We start from the raw sequence: 17430 nt of genomic DNA, 5'->3' as shown, positions 1-17430 counted from the left end.
CATCAGAATAAAGAAAAGCTATATGTAAAGTATTACTAGAAAGGGTTGAAATATGGATATGTAGAGAAGATTCCAAGAAAAACAGATTTTTTATAAGTAAATAAGCACTACTGTATAGCAATATTGTAATTAAGTAAAGAAACGAACTGTTTACGTGTTGTTGTTGTTGTTGTTGTTGTTGTTGTTAGTGAGGTCGATTGATTGTCAGAGGATTAGAGCACTGATTGAATTCATGGTGATTGAACTATATTGGTGTTGGGGCAGTCTCTTGTCTCTATTGGTTTGTATGCATTTAATGTTACATTTGTTTTTGTGTTGAGAATTTGACATCAGATAAAGGCAATTTAAAGAAGGTAAATAAAGTAAAAATATTAAATTTATCAGTGGTAGCAGAGTGCTTAAAAAGTGAACCTAGGCTAGGACATTTTCTGTGTTGGTTATCAGCATTCTTTGGTTAGGTTAGCACTATGGGAGACACTAAGGAGACAGAATGGAGTTGGAAGGAAGGAATGTCCTAGGTTTTGTGGTAAAGAGTCAGAAAACAAAAGTTGGAAAGATCAGGTAGAAGATTGGTTGGTAGTATGTAGGGATGATAAATATCCAGAAATAGAGATATTAAGTTTGAAAGGGAAGGCTTTAGAAGTGACAGAAGAGATATATAGGTAAAAACTGATAGTTACAGATGGTTCAAAGGTAAATTAATGAAAATAGATGAGGTATATCTAAAGGGTACCATAATGGATAACTATGGAAAGACGGAGAAGTACATTAAAATAGAGAGAGAATCTGTTGAAAAGATGAGAGATTTCATAATTAGGTATGAGACTGCATTTTCAAAATGCAGTAAGGCTATAGGAAAAGTTTGTTTGAGGGAAAGGCTCAAGGTTTTTCCTGTTCTGGAGCAGGAAAATCTCACCGAAAATCAAAAGCAGATGGTGTTGACTGCATGTGGGCAAGGGAAACTATTGTATGATTTTGTGTCAAAGATATTGAAAAGAATATTTGAAGGATTAGGGAACAAGGAAGAGGATGATTGGTGGGGATCTGAAAATAAGAATAAAGGTAGAGAGAGAGAGAGAGAGGGATACAGCAGTAGGGGTAGAACTAGATGGATAAGGAGTGGTGGAATACATCCAATAAATAGAGAAGGGAAAGTAACTGTGTGCTATATGTAGTTCAGAATGGCATTGAGCTAGAGATTGTCCTGAAAATCATCAGAATAAAGAAAAGCTTTATGTACAGTATTACTAAAAAGGGTTGAAATATGGATATGTAGAGAAGATTCCAAGAAAAACAGATTTTTTATAAGTAAATAAGCACTACTGTATAGCAATATTGTAATTAAGTAAAGAAACGAACTGTTTACGTGTTGTTGTTGTTGTTGTTAGTGAGGGTGATTGATTGTCAGAGGATTAGAGCACTGATTGAATTCATGGTGATTGAACTATATTGGTGTTGGGGCAGTCTCTTGTCTCTAATGGTTTGTATGTATTTTATGTTACATTTGTTTTTGTGTTGAGAATTTGACATCAGATTAAGGAAGTTTAAAGAAGCTAAATATAGTAAAAATATTAAATATATCAGTGGTAGCAGAGAGGGGTTAAAAGTGAACCTAGGCTAGGACATTTTCTGTGTTGGTTATCAGCATTCTTTGGTTAGGTTAGCACTATGGGAGACACTGAGGAGTTGGAAGGAAGGAATGTCCTAGGTTTTGTGGTAAAGAGTCAGAAAACAAAAGTTGGAAAGATCAGGTAGAAGATTGGTTGGTAGTATGTAGGGATGATAAATATCCAGAAATAGAGATATTAAGTTTGAAAGGGAAGGCTTTAGAAGTGACAGAAGAGATATATAGGTAAAAACTGATAGTTACAGATGGTTCAAAGGTAAATTAATGAAAATAGATGAGGTATATGTAAAGGGTACCATAATGGATAACTATGGAAAGACAAAGAAGAACTTTAAAATAGAGAGAGAATCTGTTGAAAAGAAGAGAGATTTCATAATTAGGTATGAGACTGCATTTTAAAAATGCAGTAAGGCTATAGGAAAAGTTTGTTTGAGGGAAAGGCTCAAGGTTTTTCATGTTCTGGAGCAAGAAAATTTCACCGAGAATAAAAAACAGATGGTGTTGGCTGCATGTGGGCAAGGGAAACTATTGTATGATTCTGTGTCAAACATATTGAAAAGAATATTTGAAGGATTCAGGAACAAGGAAGAGGATGATTTGTAGGGATCTGAAAAGAATATGGGTAGAGCCAGAGAGGGATATAAGAGTAGGGGGTAGAACTAGGTAGATACCAGGGAGAGGTGGAAGAAATCCAATAAATAGAGAAGGGAACGTAACATTGTGTGCTATATGTAGTTCAGAGTGGCATTGGGCTAGATATTGTCCTCAAAATCATCAGAATAAAGTAAAGCTATATGAAAAAAAGTTCGATGAAAATAAGACCAGTAATGTGGAAAATAAGCATAGGTTTAAACAAGTTAGAGAGATAATGTAGAGGAGAAAATTTATATTGGAGAAATTCAAGAAACTGATATGAACTCTTGGGGGAGAAGTTGATGCTATTCTAGATACAGGATGTAAATCAACTGTGTGTGGTGAATTATGACTAGCTAGGGTTGTAGTTGGTTTAAGCCTAGGAGAGTTGAAAAGAATGAAGGACATCAAAGAGGAATCAAACAAGGTCCTCAAGTTTGGTGAATCCTCATATAAATCTAAAGGTGTAATGGACATTCCAGTTTGTTAAAAGCAAAGAAATTTTATTTGAAGACAGAAATTTTGCAAGGTGACATACCATGGTTAATAGGGAAGAAAACGGAGTAGGATGGGTATGAGGATAGATATGAAAGTAAATCTTGTAGAAATAGAAGCATTATGAGAAATAAGAATTAATTTGAGAGAGGATGAACCGAGTCATTTAAGACTACCAATTCTGAAGAGTAAAAGAGAAAATTATTGTTTTTGGGATGGAAGGGACAAAGTAACAAAGAAATTTAAAGGGGCAATTATGAAGTTACTCCTACAGTTTGGACAAGGAAGGAGAGAAGATATGGAGGTTAAAAGGACAAGTGGAGTGATGGTTTGGGTGGAGGAGAAAAGGAACAAGTTAGGAGGCTTATAACAGATTTAATTGCAACTTGTAAAATATGTAGGAAGTATAAAAAGAATCCAGGGAAACCTGTCAATGGATTTTCTTGGAATCGAATATTTAAGGAGGTTTTGGTTTTAGATATAGGATTAATAACAAAGGGCCAGAAACTATCATAAGAACCTGTATTGATGGGTGGTTCGCATTTTTTGGAGCACCGTGTAAACTACTTTCTGATAATGGAGTTGTTCCAAAATAAAAAAAATTAGAACAATGACTGAAATGTGGAATATAAAATTGTTGGCTACAGAAGCAGAATCACCATGGAGCAATGGATAGTGCGAGAAAACAGTTGGAATCTTCAAAGGAAATCCAAGGAAAATGAGAAATGAGGAAAATGCGAGTTAGCCAATAGCTTTGAGCTGGGTGGTATGTGCAAAATATTTTTAGTAAATAATGGAGGATTTTCACCTAATCAGCTACCTTTTGGTAGAAATCCTGCATTACCAAATTTAGTAGGGGAAGGCTTCAAATCCAGCTAGTAGAGATAAGTATGGAAGAAGGGGTAGTAAGGTATACATTGAATCCAGTGCATAAGGCTAGAGGGGCTTTCATTAAAAAAAGTGTCTTGCAGCAAACTAAGAATTGCTTCAAATTAAAACGTAATGTTCTCTTTGAGGAGGCAGTAGTTGGAGATGAGGTGTTTACAAGAGGGAGGAAGAAAAAGAATGGAGGGGGCCTGCTGAGGTAGTAGGAGTGACAGATAAGACGGTCATGGTAAAACATGGTAGTTCATTGAGAGAGATATCTAGGATACACATTACAAGACTTCAAGGTAAAGTAACAGAAAAAGAAATGTCAAAGGTTAATGGAAATGGGGACAACAGCATGGATGACATAGGTGTACCCGAGAATAACGAAACAAAGGTACAGGGGACAGAAGTGATTATTGGATAAGAGAGGGAAGAGAATAGAGAGAGAGGTAGTGAGAAAGATGATAAAGATATGGGTAAGGAAGACTACAGAAAAATTATCTTAGTCGAGAAAAGGGAACTGGGTCACAGCAGTAAATAAAGACACTAGTCAGATGGAAGAATGGACTATTAAGTTTGGCTGGTAAAAGATGTAGTAAATACTGGGGAGATGCGTACAATGTACATATCACGAAGAGGATAATTTTAGCCTAAAAATATGCTGTTTTCTTGCCCTTACCTTCCTGCCAGTTGATGATGTCGGTGGATACAGGCAGTCAAAATCCTATGTAGATAGAATGTTCGGCATCAATGTACAGACGAGGGACACTTGTTTATACTACACTTTAATAGCCTTCAGCAGCACTGCACCCTGAAACACAAAGTTAACGTTAGTCACACCATTATTTGGAAGCTTATTGATGTGTTTGAATGTGAGGAAAGGTTTGCCCGTGTTAAATTACATGAAGTTAGCCAAGCAGAAAAGGCAAGCCAAAAGGGGTTTCAATAAGATTTCAACTTATGAAATATGACATATTTGGAGGCAATTTGTATTTTTCTAGCAATAAAAACCTGAAGCTCTTTACTGAGGAGTATTATTTCGGCGAAGCTGAAATCAGCCGATAAATTTTTTGTCAGGGTGTAACTCGATAAATTTTTTGTCAGGGTGTAACTACCCACCGCTGGCTTTCTGGCAGATTATCGCTTCAGTGATAGTCTCTCCAGCCATTTCTTTGTCCTTTATCCAGACAAACAGCAGTCTCTCCATCTCATCATGGAGGTGGCTCCACTTGCTGGAGAAAACAGTTACGCCCTTAGAAAGTGTTGCTGCTTTGATAGCTTCCTTCTGCTTAAGGATCGTTCCCATCCTAGATGGATTTCAGTCGTATTCCTTCGCGAGCACACTTAACCGCATGCCAGCCTCGTATTTCTTTATTATTTCCATCTTCATCTCCATGCAAAGCATCATACTCTTCTTTCCCTAAACATCAGCAACTTTCTTAGGACCCATGGCTAATGATGTATCGTAGGATCACACACGATAGCAGTAGGTACTACAGTAAAATGGTTACGCAAGCGAAATCACAAACACCAAGTCATTGCGTACAATACCGTTGCCGAAACGTGAAGACACAGGAACGCCCATACGTAGATGCACGATGGGATACAGTACAGTAGATGCCGACCAATAGAAGAGCGTGATCTCATGGTAGTCACTAGCATCCAAGTAGGGAAATATGATATTTTAATTATAAAATAAATTTTTGAATATACTTACCCGGTGAATATATAATAGCTGCAACTCTGTTGCTCGACAGACACATACAGTAAAACCTCGCCAGCGATCGCTATACAGGTTGCGGGTGTGCCCACCAGCGCCAACTGTCGGCCAGATACCACTCTCGATGTAAACAAAGACTCAATTTCTTCTCATCCCACTGCGTCTCTATTGGGGAGGAAGAGAGGGTCGTTTAATTTATATATTCACCGGGTAAGTATATTCAAAAATTTATTTTATAATTAAAATATCATTTTTAAATATTTAACTTAGCCGGTGAATATATAATAGCTGATTCACACCCAAGGAGGTGGGTAGAGACCAGAGTTAAATATGTTTACATCGTATAAGCTAAGAGTTTTTTATTTCATTTTGGCAGTTATCAATATAACAAAACCAAAATAAATAGGTACCTGGTAAGGAAGTCGACTTAGACGATTACTCTGCCTTGTAAGTACGTCTTCCTTACGGAGCCCAGCGATCCTCTTAGGATGCTGACAGACCCCCAGGAGCTGAAGTATTAAGGGCTGCAACCCATACAACAGGACCTCATCAAACCCCTAATCTGGGCGCTCTCAAGAAATGACTTTGACCACCCGCCAAATCAACCAGGATGCGAAAGGCTTCTTAGCCTTCCGGACAACCCATAAAAACATTAAAACATTTCAAGAGACAGATTAAAATGATATGGAATTAGGGAATTGTAGTGGTTGAGCCCTCACCCACTACTGCACTCGCTGCTACAAATGGTCCCAGTGTGTAGCAGTTCTCGTAAAGAGACTGGACATCTTTCAAGTAAAATGACGCGAACACTGACTTGCTTCTCCAATAGGTTGCGTCCATGATACTTTGCAGAGATCTATTTTGCTTAAAGGCCACGGAAGTTGCTACAGCTCTAACCTCGTGTGTCTTAACCTTAAGCAAAGATCGGTCTTCCTCACTCAAGTGTGAATGAGCTTCTCGTATTAACAATCTGATAAAATATGACAAAGCATTCTTTGACATAAGCAAGGATGGTTTCTTAACCGAACACCATAAAGCTTCAGATTGGCCTCGTAAAGGTTTAGTACGAGCTAAGTAGAACTTAAGAGCTCTAACAGGGCATAAGACTCTTTCTAGTTCATTGCCTACGATCTCCGATAAGCTAGGAATATCGAAAGATTTAGGCCAAGGACGAGAAGGTAGCTCATTTTTGGCTAGGAAACCAAGTTGCAGAGAACAAGTAGCTTTTTCTGACGAAAACCCGATGTTCTTGCTGAAGGCATGAAGCTCACTGACTCTTTTAGCCGAGGCTAAGCATACCAGGAAAAGAGTCTTAAGAGTGAGATCTTTCAGGGAGGCTGACTGTAAAGGCTCAAACCTGTCTGACATGAGGAATCTTAGGACCACGTCTAAATTCCACCCAGGAGTAGCCAAACGACGCTCCTTAGAGGTCTTGAAAGACTTAAGGAGGTCTTGCAGATCTTTATTGTTGGAAAGATCTAAGCCTCTATGCCGGAAGACCGAGGCCAACATGCTTCTGTAGCCCTTGATAGTAGGAGCTGAAAGGGATCGTACTTTTCTCAGATACAGTGGAACCTCTACACACGAACGTATCTACATCCGAATTTTCCAACATCCGAAGTAAAATTCAAGCAAATTTTTGACTCTACACCCGAATTTTATTTCGACACACGAAGTAAACATTACGCCATTGAGCGTCGAGTGCTCAGTTCTCTACTCTTGTGTGTATCGTGTGGTTGTCCTCTGTTTGGTCTGTTATTAACAGTGCTTATTTTCTTCCTTTTCTCACATTTCCTTTTTGATTTTACCTATAATCATGGTGCCTAAGAAGCTAAGTTTCAGTACAAGAAGAAGGCAATTCTTTCATTAGAATTTAAGCAAGAAATTATAGAAAAACATGAGAGCAGTGTGCATGTGAGTGATACTGTATGGCTAAACAATATGGCCGGAATAGGCCTATGATCTCGAGGATCATCAAGCTGAAGGCAGCCATTAAAGCAAATAACCATCGAAGGGGATCACCATTATTACAAGACATCTTAGCAATACCCTGGAAGAGATAGAACGCCTTTTGTTGATAGGGATAAAGGACAAAGAGATTGTTGGCAACGATCATTTGTGAGAAGGGCCAGGGTGATGAACAGAAAGAAATAAAAAAGTGAAGCAAAGAAAACCATGATAGCATTAAGAAGCTCTTTTAAATAAGACTTCTCTCTTTTTCTGTTTCTCTCTAAACAGCATTAACATGTTCTTTAAATAAAATCTCTCTCTCTCTCTCTCTCTCTCTCTCTCTCTCTCTCTCTCTCTCTTCTTCGCTGTTATAGTGTTAGATACGTCTATTATTTTTTTCCGAGAGAGAGAGAGAGAGAGAGAGAGAGAGGGAGAGAGAGAGAGAGAGAGAGATTAAACAAAAATGTGTTTAGAATACATATGATTTTTAACAGCGTCAACGAGTTGAAAAACAATTAAACGTAACTAAGAAAGTAATAACAGCTAATCTGAATTCCATTATTAACTAAAACAAATATTGATACAAACACACTCGTGTGCGTATGCACAAACACACACAGGTGCAAAAATTGCTACGCAATAAGAGAGACGGTCGGAGAGGAGGTAGAGATGGTGACTGCGATAACATACCGTAACTCGTCACTGAAAGTGATGAAAATAAAAAATAAAAAGAAAAAAATGTAAAAAATATGAAATATAAAAATGGAAAAAAAATAAATAAGCTAAGTTAGATTAAAATTTCCGTAGTGTAAGTTACGGTATGTTATCGCAGTCACCATCTCTACCTCCTCGCCGATCGTGTCTCCTCGTGCGTGTGTGTGTGTTTGCGCATACGCACACGAGTGTGTTTGTATCAATATTTGTTTTAGGTAATAAAGGAATTCAGATTCGCTGATATTGTTTTTTTTAGTTACATTTAACTGTCTTTCAACTCGTTAACACTGTTAAAAATCATATGTACACAACACATTTTTGTTTAATCTCTCATTTTTGTTTAATCTCTCTCTCTCTCTCTCTCTCTCTCTCTCTCTCTCTCTCTCTCTCTCTCTCTCTCAGAAAAAATAGACGTCTCTAACACTAACAGTGAAGAAGAACAAACAAGAGAGAGAGAGAGAGAGAGAGAGAGAGAGAGAGAGAGAGAGAGAGAATTTATTTAAAGAGCATGTTAACACCATGTCTACCTTCTCGCCGATCGTCCGTCTCCTTCAGGCGTAGCAAATCCTACACCTGCGTTGGCCTGTCTCTAAGGTAAAGTGGCAATAAAACACATTTTTTATTTACTATTTCTTTATAATTATCTTTTTTACATGCTTCTTTCATATTATGCAGTTATGTTATTGTTAAGTGTAATTATGTGTAGCCATTTATTAAGGATTTATTATAGGTTTTTAGGCTGAGGAACGAATTAAATGAATTACCATGTATTCTTATGGGAAAATTCGTTTCTACATCCGATCATTTTCTACATCCGAAGTTGGTTGTGGAACGAATTAAATTCGTATGTAGAGGTACCACTGTATAAGAGAAAATCAGCTATTTGGGCTACAGAGGTACTGGTCGAGGATACGGAAACTGACTTGCACCAGTCTCGGAAGACCTCCCACTTCGATTGGTAGACTCTAATGGTAGACGCTCTCCTTGCTCTAGCAATCGCACTGGCTGCCTCCTTCGAAAAGCCTCTAGCTCTCGAGAGTCTTTCGATAGTCTGAAGGCAGTCAGACGAAGAGCGTGGAGGCTTTGGTGTACCTTCTTTACGTGTGGTTGACGTAGAAGGTCTACTCTTAGAGGAAGACTTCTGGGAACGTCTACTAGCCATCGAAGTACCTCGGTGAACCATTCTCTCACGGGTCAGAGGGGAGCAACTAACGTCAACCTTGTCCCTTCGTGAGAGGCGAATTTCTGCAGTACCTTGTTGACAATCTTGAATGGTGGGAATGCGTAAAGATCTAGATGTGACCAATCTAGGAGGAAGGCATCTATATGTATTGCTGCTGGGTCCGGGACTGGAGAGCAATAGATTGGAAGCCTCTTGGTCAGCGAGGTTGCAAAGAGATCTATGGTGGGTTGACCCCAAGTCGCCCAAAGTCTCTTGCACACATCCTTGTGGAGGGTCCATTCGGTTGGAATTACTTGACCTTTCCGACTGAGACAATCTGCTAGGACGTTCAAGTCGCCCTGGATAAACCTCGTTACTAGGGAGATGCCTCGATCTTTTGACCAGATGAGCAGGTCCCTTGCAATCTCGTACAAAGTCAGTGAGTGGGTACATCCCTGTTTGGAAATGTACGCCAAGGCCGTGGTGTTGTCCGAGTTTACCTCCACCACCTTGCCTCGAAGGAGATTCTCGAAGCTTATCAAGGCCAGATGAACCGCCAAAAGCTCCTTGCTGTTGATATGCATGCTCCTCTGACTCGAGTTCCACAGACCTGAGCATTCCCGACCGTCCAGCGTCGCGCCCCAGCCCAAGTCCGATGCGTCCGAGAAGAGAACGTGGTTGGGTATCTGAACTGCCAGGGGAAGACCCTCTCGTAGGCTGATATTGTCCTTCCAACAAGTCAGACAAGACTTTATCTTTTCGGAAATCGGGATCGAGACCGCCTCTAGCGTCTTGTCCTTTTTCCAGTGAAAAGCCAGATGGAATTGAAGAGGACGGAGGTGTAGCCTTCCTAGCGAGACAAATTGCTCCAGGGATGACAGCGTCCCTACCAGACTCATCCACAGCCTGACTGAGCAGCGTTCTTTCTTCAGCATCTTCTGGATGGAGAGCAGGGCTTGATCTATTCTGGGGGCCGACGGAAAAGCCCGAAAAACTTGACTGTGAATCTCCATCCCTAAATACAGAATAGTTTGGGATGGGACCAGCTGTGACTTTTCCAAATTGACTAGGAGTCCCAATTCCTTGGCCAGATCTAGAGTCCAATTGAGATCCTTCAGACAGCGATGACTGGAAGAGGCTCTGAGAAGCCAGTCGTCCAAGTACAGGGAGGCTCTGATCTCCGATAGCTCGAAACTGGTACCCCACATTCCTGTAAACAAACCTCAGAAACGGTTGGGAATCCGGGTGTATAGGAATGTGGAAGTATGCCTCCTGAAGGTCGAGAGAGACCATCCAGTCGCCTTCCATAAATGCTGTCAAGACAGCCTGGTAGACTTCATCGTGAAGTTTGTCTTGACAATGAACACATTGAGCGCACTTGCCTCTTACGTACTCCTGCAGTGAACATGGCTGCCAAATCATGGAGCCATCCCTGAGGGACTTGTCCCTGCAGAGAACGTGGCTGTCAGATCATTGGAGCCATCCCTGAAAGCCTTGTTTATGCATGACATAATTGTACAGCAAAACTTCAAAGGCTCGAAAACAGCTGTGAAGTTGACCTGTAAAATCTTGGAGCGTCTCCTGGCCAGGCGCCAGGGAGAGTCTACGAGATTTGAGAAGTCTATCTGGGCAGAGGCAGGAACTCCCAAGCCGAGAACTTCTCTCGTGTCATATCAGACTCTCGCTCTATAAGCCAGTTTAAAAGAAGGGAAAGCAAAGGCTGTATCCCCCAAACTCCTCCTGGTGATAAACCAGTCGCCTAGCAAATGTAAAGCTCTCTAAGAGAGCGAGAGAGCACTAGCTTATAAAACAACGGCTTCGAAGTAGCTAGGCCTAGTGTAAGCTCTGACATTTAGGCGAACGAGGAGCAGCAGTTACAAAAAGATCCGGACAAAGATCCTTAAAAATCAGCATGATTTATTTAAAGTCCATAGAGGGCTAAGCAGCTTTAGGCTCCTCTCCGTCTGACAGAGTCCTCAAGGGAATATCAGTAGGAGGGGGAACAGCAACTTCCTCATCTAAAGGAACCTTGTCCGATAATAGCTGAGTCTCAAGCAAGGGAGAGACCTACCGTGGTGGCAATGCTTTACAAGCAGAGTCCACACGCACTGGTGCATTAGTAGCGGACCAGGACGCAACGTCATGTAACTGCTTGACAGTCTGTGAACTGTCAACAACAACAGGTGCGAGAGACCAGGACGCAACGTCATGTAACTGCTTGACAGTCTGTGAACTGTCAACAACAACAGGTGCGTGAGGACGCACAGCGTCCACTCGAGACTGCTTTGACCGCCTAGACTGAGCAGTCAAAACAACTCTAGAATGCGGAGGTTGACGCACAGCGTCAAAACAAGTCAACTCCGATTGTTAGCGAACGTCCTGAACGTCAACAGGAGCATCAGCAAGTGGCCTAACGTCCAAATGTGGCTGAAAATCCACACGAGACCGCATCGAGTGTGGTTCTAAACAACCTGACTGACGTGACTTAGCTGCGCCAACGTCAACAGGACGCACAAAGGAACGTTAGGTTGGCTGAAAGCCAGGATCTCGATGAGATAAACGGCTAGGCTCAACGGACTAATCGGCAGAATAGTCTTCCATAAGGGAGGCAAGCTTATTCTGCATGTCTTGCCGTACAACCCATTTAGGATCAACGGAAAAGGTTGCGGTAAGAGACGAGGGTAACGTCTGTGACCGCAAAACCTTGCCAACAAAAAGACTCGGAGTCTGTGTTACGCTTTTGTTAGGCGGCGAGCAGTCTTCCGATGACTGCATAGGGTCAGAGCTGTCCTAATGGCTACAACCAGGACGCTGGACCTGTCCTGAAAGGACTGACTTTCGCTTAAGGGCCTCGAAACCTTGTTTCAGGTTTCTTATGCGAAAAGCCTTCGGATGACGAGGAGAAAATCGTCTCTCTCGCCTTATGGTAGGGGTGATCTTGGTAAGATACACCCGATACCATAGAGGGAACGTCTGTTCGCTGATCAAGGCCTCTCGAACCCATAAGTCGTACGACATTACTTCTCCCCTGGGCTTGGGAGCTTGCAAGAGGTCCCGGACTAGGCGAACGACAGGCACGAACAGACGAACCCTCGGTCGCAACACTGATAACACTTTGCGCAATATCACTTTATCACTACGATTTTCTGTTTAGCACTTATTTCACTGAAATCGAAACTTTTACTGATTTCTACCTGAAGCACGCAATTCTAACCTCATCAAAAGGTAGTAATAGCGAAATCAGACGTATAATGCAAGCACATTAATACCAGCAAAAAACAGTAAACATATTTTAAGATAAAAAATTCAGTGGCTGGGGAAGAGACTAAACACTAGTTCATTCAAAACTACGTTTTCAATCTCTCACCGTACATTGCCTGGGGACGAGAATAAAAAACTAAAAACGTTTTATCCTTTCTCCCCGTACAGAGACTAGGGACGAGAGTAACTCGAGAACAACGTTACCCGCTTGAACGGAACGTTTTCTCCCCTCTCTCTCCCTCCGTCTCTATCTCTCTCTCTCTCTCTCTTGATTACGCACCTAAGAGAAGAGCCCACTTACGTTTCGTCAAAAAAACATGTTATTTGACCAAAGGAAAAAAACTGAAAAGTTTTTCAATTAAAAAGTTCCTTTAAAATATAATTTAAAACATTTAAGCTTTGAAAGAAGAATGAACAAAACGTCAGAATCGATTTACTCTTTCTGCAAAGTGAAACCGTGATACTCTCTTTCTCTATCGTAACGATAGAGCGCAAACTGCGTAGCATAAATAAACTAAACGTTAGTTCATCTTTGAAACAGTACGAAGACTATTCAAAGAAAATCTTTCATAAAATATCTATTAAAAAATATTCATTTAAAAAGTTTTAAATCATTAGCTCTATAAAAGCTATTTACGATTGAAAGGGCTCAACGTTGTTTAACTTCGGTTTCCAAGTTAGGACCGCCTACTCTCAGGAAGGTCGCATATAAACAAATCATTAAAATTTATTTTTATGTTTATTATAAACGGAAAGTTAATCGAAGAGGCCTAATAAAGGCGGTGAGATATAAAATATATAGAGGAAAATCTATAATTAATTTATAACGTGATAAGATAATTGCTAAAAGCCTAAACACACTTCCGTCTAAGGGAAGGGTCGGCCATTTAAAAGTCAAAGAAAGTCCATACTCTCTTTGTCATCAAAAATTTAATCTATCCAAAAACGAGTTCAAGATTTAAGATGAAGATAAAACACCTGCACTGCGAAAGCTCAAACCAAATTAAAGTACTTCACCAAATATGATGGGAAAAACTCCAGGTTCTACAGCGAGTAAAAGTACGTCTTGTCGACACGTCGACAGAGAAGAAATTGAGTCTTTGTTTACATCGAGAGTGGTATCTGGCCGACAGTTGGCGCTGGTGGGCACACCCGCAACCTGTATAGCGATCGCTGGCGAGTTTTTACTGTATGTGTCTGTCGAGCAATAGAGTTGCAGCTATTATATATTCACCGGCTAAGTTAAATATTCAAAACATCAATATAAATATCTGTTCCTTCCAGACTGCAAATGACCCTATTTATCATTAATCTCTGAAAAGTGCATACACCATTCTTCATGCCAAAGGGCATAACCTTACATTCGTAAAGTCCGAAAGGAGTAACAAATGCGGATATCTCACGAGCACGATCGGACAATGGAACCTGCCAGTACCCTTTCAACAGATCCAATTTAGTAATAAACTTGGCCGATCCGATTCGATCCAGACAGTCATCAATACGAGGTAATGGAAAAGAATAACCTTTCGATAATCCACACACATGCGGAACTTGCCATCCGCCTTCCACATCAGTACTATAGGAGAGCTCCGGGGATTCACTAATGGCTGAATAAGGTCATGCTTCAACATGTAGTTGATCTCCTTACTGACCTAATTAAATTTTACAGCGTTCAGACGGTAAGGACTCTTACAGGGGAACCCCCCCCCCTCCCCCCGTCAACATCATGGCTTAAAACCAGGGTTCTACCTGGGGCATCCTGAAAAAGTTCTGAAAAAGAATGGATTAAACTAAGCACTTCCTTTCTTGGATTGTTTAAATGTCCTGTTTTCTTGCCCTTACCTTCCTGCCAGTTGATGATGTCGGTGGATACAGGCAGTCAAAATCCTATGTAGATAGAATGTTCGGCATCAATGTACAGACGAGGGACACTTGTTTATACTACACTTTAATAGCCTTCAGCAGCACTGCACCCTGAAACACAAAGTTTACGTTAGTCACACCATTATTTGGAAGCTTACTGATGTGTTTGAATGTGAGGAAAGGTTCGCCCGTATTAAATTACATGAAGTTAGCCAAGGAGAAAAGGCAAGCCAAAAGGGGTTTCAATAAGATTTCAACTTATGAAATATGACAAATTTGGAGGTAATTTGTATTTTTCTAGCAATAAAAACCTGGAGCTTTTTACTGAGGAGTATTATTTCGGCGAAGCTAAAAACAGCCGATAAATTTTTTGTCAGGGTGTAACTACCCACCGCTAGTTAGCGGTGGGGGAGCAGGGTAGGCTAACACGCCTGCTCATACCAGCACTAGCGACTAACCATCCTTTTTTGTAATTGAAAGGTTAAAGTGAAGTAGAACAGTATAGTATTATTAGAAAGGGATGATATATGGATTGCGGGAAAAACATGCAGATTTTTTTTTATAAGTAAATAGGCAATAAGATAATGTGGGAGTGTGGGCTGCGACACCCTAGCAGTACCAGCTGAACTCGGTTGAGTCCCTTGTTAGGCTAGGAGGAACATAGAGAGTAGAGGTCCCCTTTTTGTTTTTGTTTCTTTGTTGATGTCGGCTACCCCCCAAAATTGGGGGAAGTGCCTTGGTATATGTATGTATGTAAATAGGCAATATAACAATAACTAGTTTAGTAAAAAAAGAGACTTGACATAACGTCACAGTGACGGCATCAGGGCACAGATTCCTCCAAGCAGAGTTCCATGTGTACCTTAAAATCTCCTGCCAAGCTTGATCAATCATTTTGAGGCATATGACAATAACAAAATGCTACTTCCAAAATTGACGAAGGGCGACGTTCGTGCTCTCAATAATTTCGAAACATCTCTTGAGATATTTCATGTAGTTTCTTAAAGTTTGAATCACTTGCTGGTCCATGGGCTGGAGGAGAGGGGTTGTGTTCGGTGGAAGATAGAGAATCTTGACGAAGGAATACTGTGGTGCAATATCTTCATGGAGGGAAGGAGGGTGAGCAGGGGCATTGTCCAGTACCAGCAAGCATTTCATAGGGAGGCGCGTCTCTTCCAAATACTTTTTCACAGTTGGGCCAAAACAAATATTCATTGTCTCGTTACCGAGGCTTTTCCATTAGCCTACCACAACACGTTTAGACTTTCCTTAACAACTTTGTGGGTCTTGCCAGCTTGAGGAGTATCGGAGTGATACACCAACAGGGCTTTCACCTTGCAATCCCCACTGGCATTTGCAGAGAGAGCAAGGGTAAGCCTATACTTTATAAGCTTATGCCCAGGTAGATTCTTTTCTTCTGCCGTGATGTATGTTCGAGGCGGCAATTTTTTCCAAAAAAGCCCAGTCTCTTCGCAATTGAAGACTTGCTGGGGACTGTAGCCTTCCCGGACAGTCAACTCTTTGAACGTCCTAAGAGGCTTCGGCAGCTTTCGTGTCCGAGCTTGCTGCCTCCCCATGACGCACCACCGAATGAATGCCTGAACGTCTATTAAATTTTTCAAACCACCCACAAGAAGCCTTGAACTCTGGGGGGGTTCCTGCTTCGATGTTCCTTCTCCTGAGTCTGCATCAGCTTGAGCACGCACGAGATCACCAAAAATGGAGCTGGCTTTCTGGCAGATTATCGCTTCAGTGATAGTGTCTCCAGCCATTTCTTTGTCCTTTATCCAGACAAACAGCAGTCTCTCCATCTCATTATGGAGGTGGCTCCACTTGGTGGAGAAAACAGTTACGCCCTTAGAAAGTGTTGCTGCTTTGATAGCTTCCTTCTGCTTAAGGATCGTTCCCATCCTAGATGGATTTCAGTCATATTCCTTCGCGAGCACACTTAACCGCATGCCAGCCTCGTATTTCTTTATTATTTCCATCTTCATCTCCATGCAAAGCATCATACTCTTCTTTCCCTAAACATCAGCAACTTTCTTAGGACCCATGGCTAATGATGTATCGTAGGATCACACACGATAGCAGTAGGTACTACAGTAAAATGGTTACGCAAGCGAAATCACAAACACCAAGTCATTGCGTACAATACCGTTGCCGAAACGTGAAGACACAGGAACGCCCATACGTAGATGCACAATGGGATACAGTACAGTAGATGCCGACCAATAGAAGAGCATGATCTCCTGGTAGGAACTAGCATCCAAGTAGGGAAATCATCAATATAAATATCTGTTCCTTCTAGACTGCAAATGACCCTATTCATTATTAATCTCTGAAAAGTGCATGCACCATTCTTCATGCCAAAGGGCATAACCTTACATTCGTAAAGTCCGAAAGGAGTAACAAATGCGGATATCTCACGAGCACGATCGGACAATGGAACCTGCCAGTACCCTTTCAACAGATCCAATTTAGTAATAAACTTGGCAGATCCGATCCGATCCAGACAGTCATCAATACGAGGTAATGGAAAAGAATAACCTTTGGTGTGGGTATTAACCTTTCGATAATCCACACACATGCGGAACTTGCCATCCGCCTTCCACATCAGTACTATAGGAGAGCTCCGGGGATTCACTAATGGCTGAATAAGGTCACGCTCCAACATGTAGTTGATCTCCTTACTGACCTAATTCAATTTTACAGCGTTCAGATGGTAAGGACTCTTACAGGGGAACCACCCCCCACGTCAACATCATGGCTTAAAACCAGGCTTCTACCTGGGGCATCCTGAAAAAGTTCTGAAAAAGAATGGATTAAACTAAGCACTTCCTTTCTTGGATTGTTTAAATGTCCTGTTTTCTTGCCCTTACCTTCCTGCCAGTTGATGATGTCGGTGGATACAGGCAGTCAAAATCCTATGTAGATAGAATGTTCGGCATCAATGTACAGACGAGGGACACTTGTTTATACTACACTTTAATAGCCTTCAGCAGCACTGCACCCTGAAACACAAAGTTAACGTTAGTCACACCATTATTTGGAAGCTTATTGATGTGTTTGAATGTGAGGAAAGGTTTGCCCGTGTTAAATTACATGAAGTTAGCCAAGGAGAAAAGGCAAGCCAAA

General features: G+C 41.1%; 2 long non-coding RNA genes across 4 annotated transcripts in view; one reads left to right on the top strand and one right to left on the bottom strand.

The window, feature by feature from the left end:
- Positions 1–17430, top strand: part of LOC137619754 (uncharacterized) — a 315346-nt gene that overhangs the window by 15850 nt on the left and 282066 nt on the right. The window lies entirely within an intron of this gene.
- The window catches only part of LOC137619753 (uncharacterized), a 60790-nt gene that overhangs the window by 3362 nt on the left and 39998 nt on the right, over positions 1–17430 (bottom strand). For all 3 annotated transcript variants that reach the window (XR_011039971.1, XR_011039972.1, XR_011039973.1), the window contains 3 exons: positions 17175–17306; positions 14275–14406; positions 4305–4436 (listed from right to left, as the gene is read on the bottom strand). This is a non-coding gene — a long non-coding RNA (uncharacterized lncRNA). The remainder of the gene's footprint in view (positions 1–4304; positions 4437–14274; positions 14407–17174; positions 17307–17430) is intronic.

This window comes from Palaemon carinicauda, chromosome 26, assembly GCF_036898095.1.
Source record: "Palaemon carinicauda isolate YSFRI2023 chromosome 26, ASM3689809v2, whole genome shotgun sequence".
Classification (NCBI taxonomy): domain Eukaryota; kingdom Metazoa; phylum Arthropoda; class Malacostraca; order Decapoda; family Palaemonidae; genus Palaemon; species Palaemon carinicauda.
This window is presented reverse-complemented; position numbering and strand designations above follow the sequence as displayed.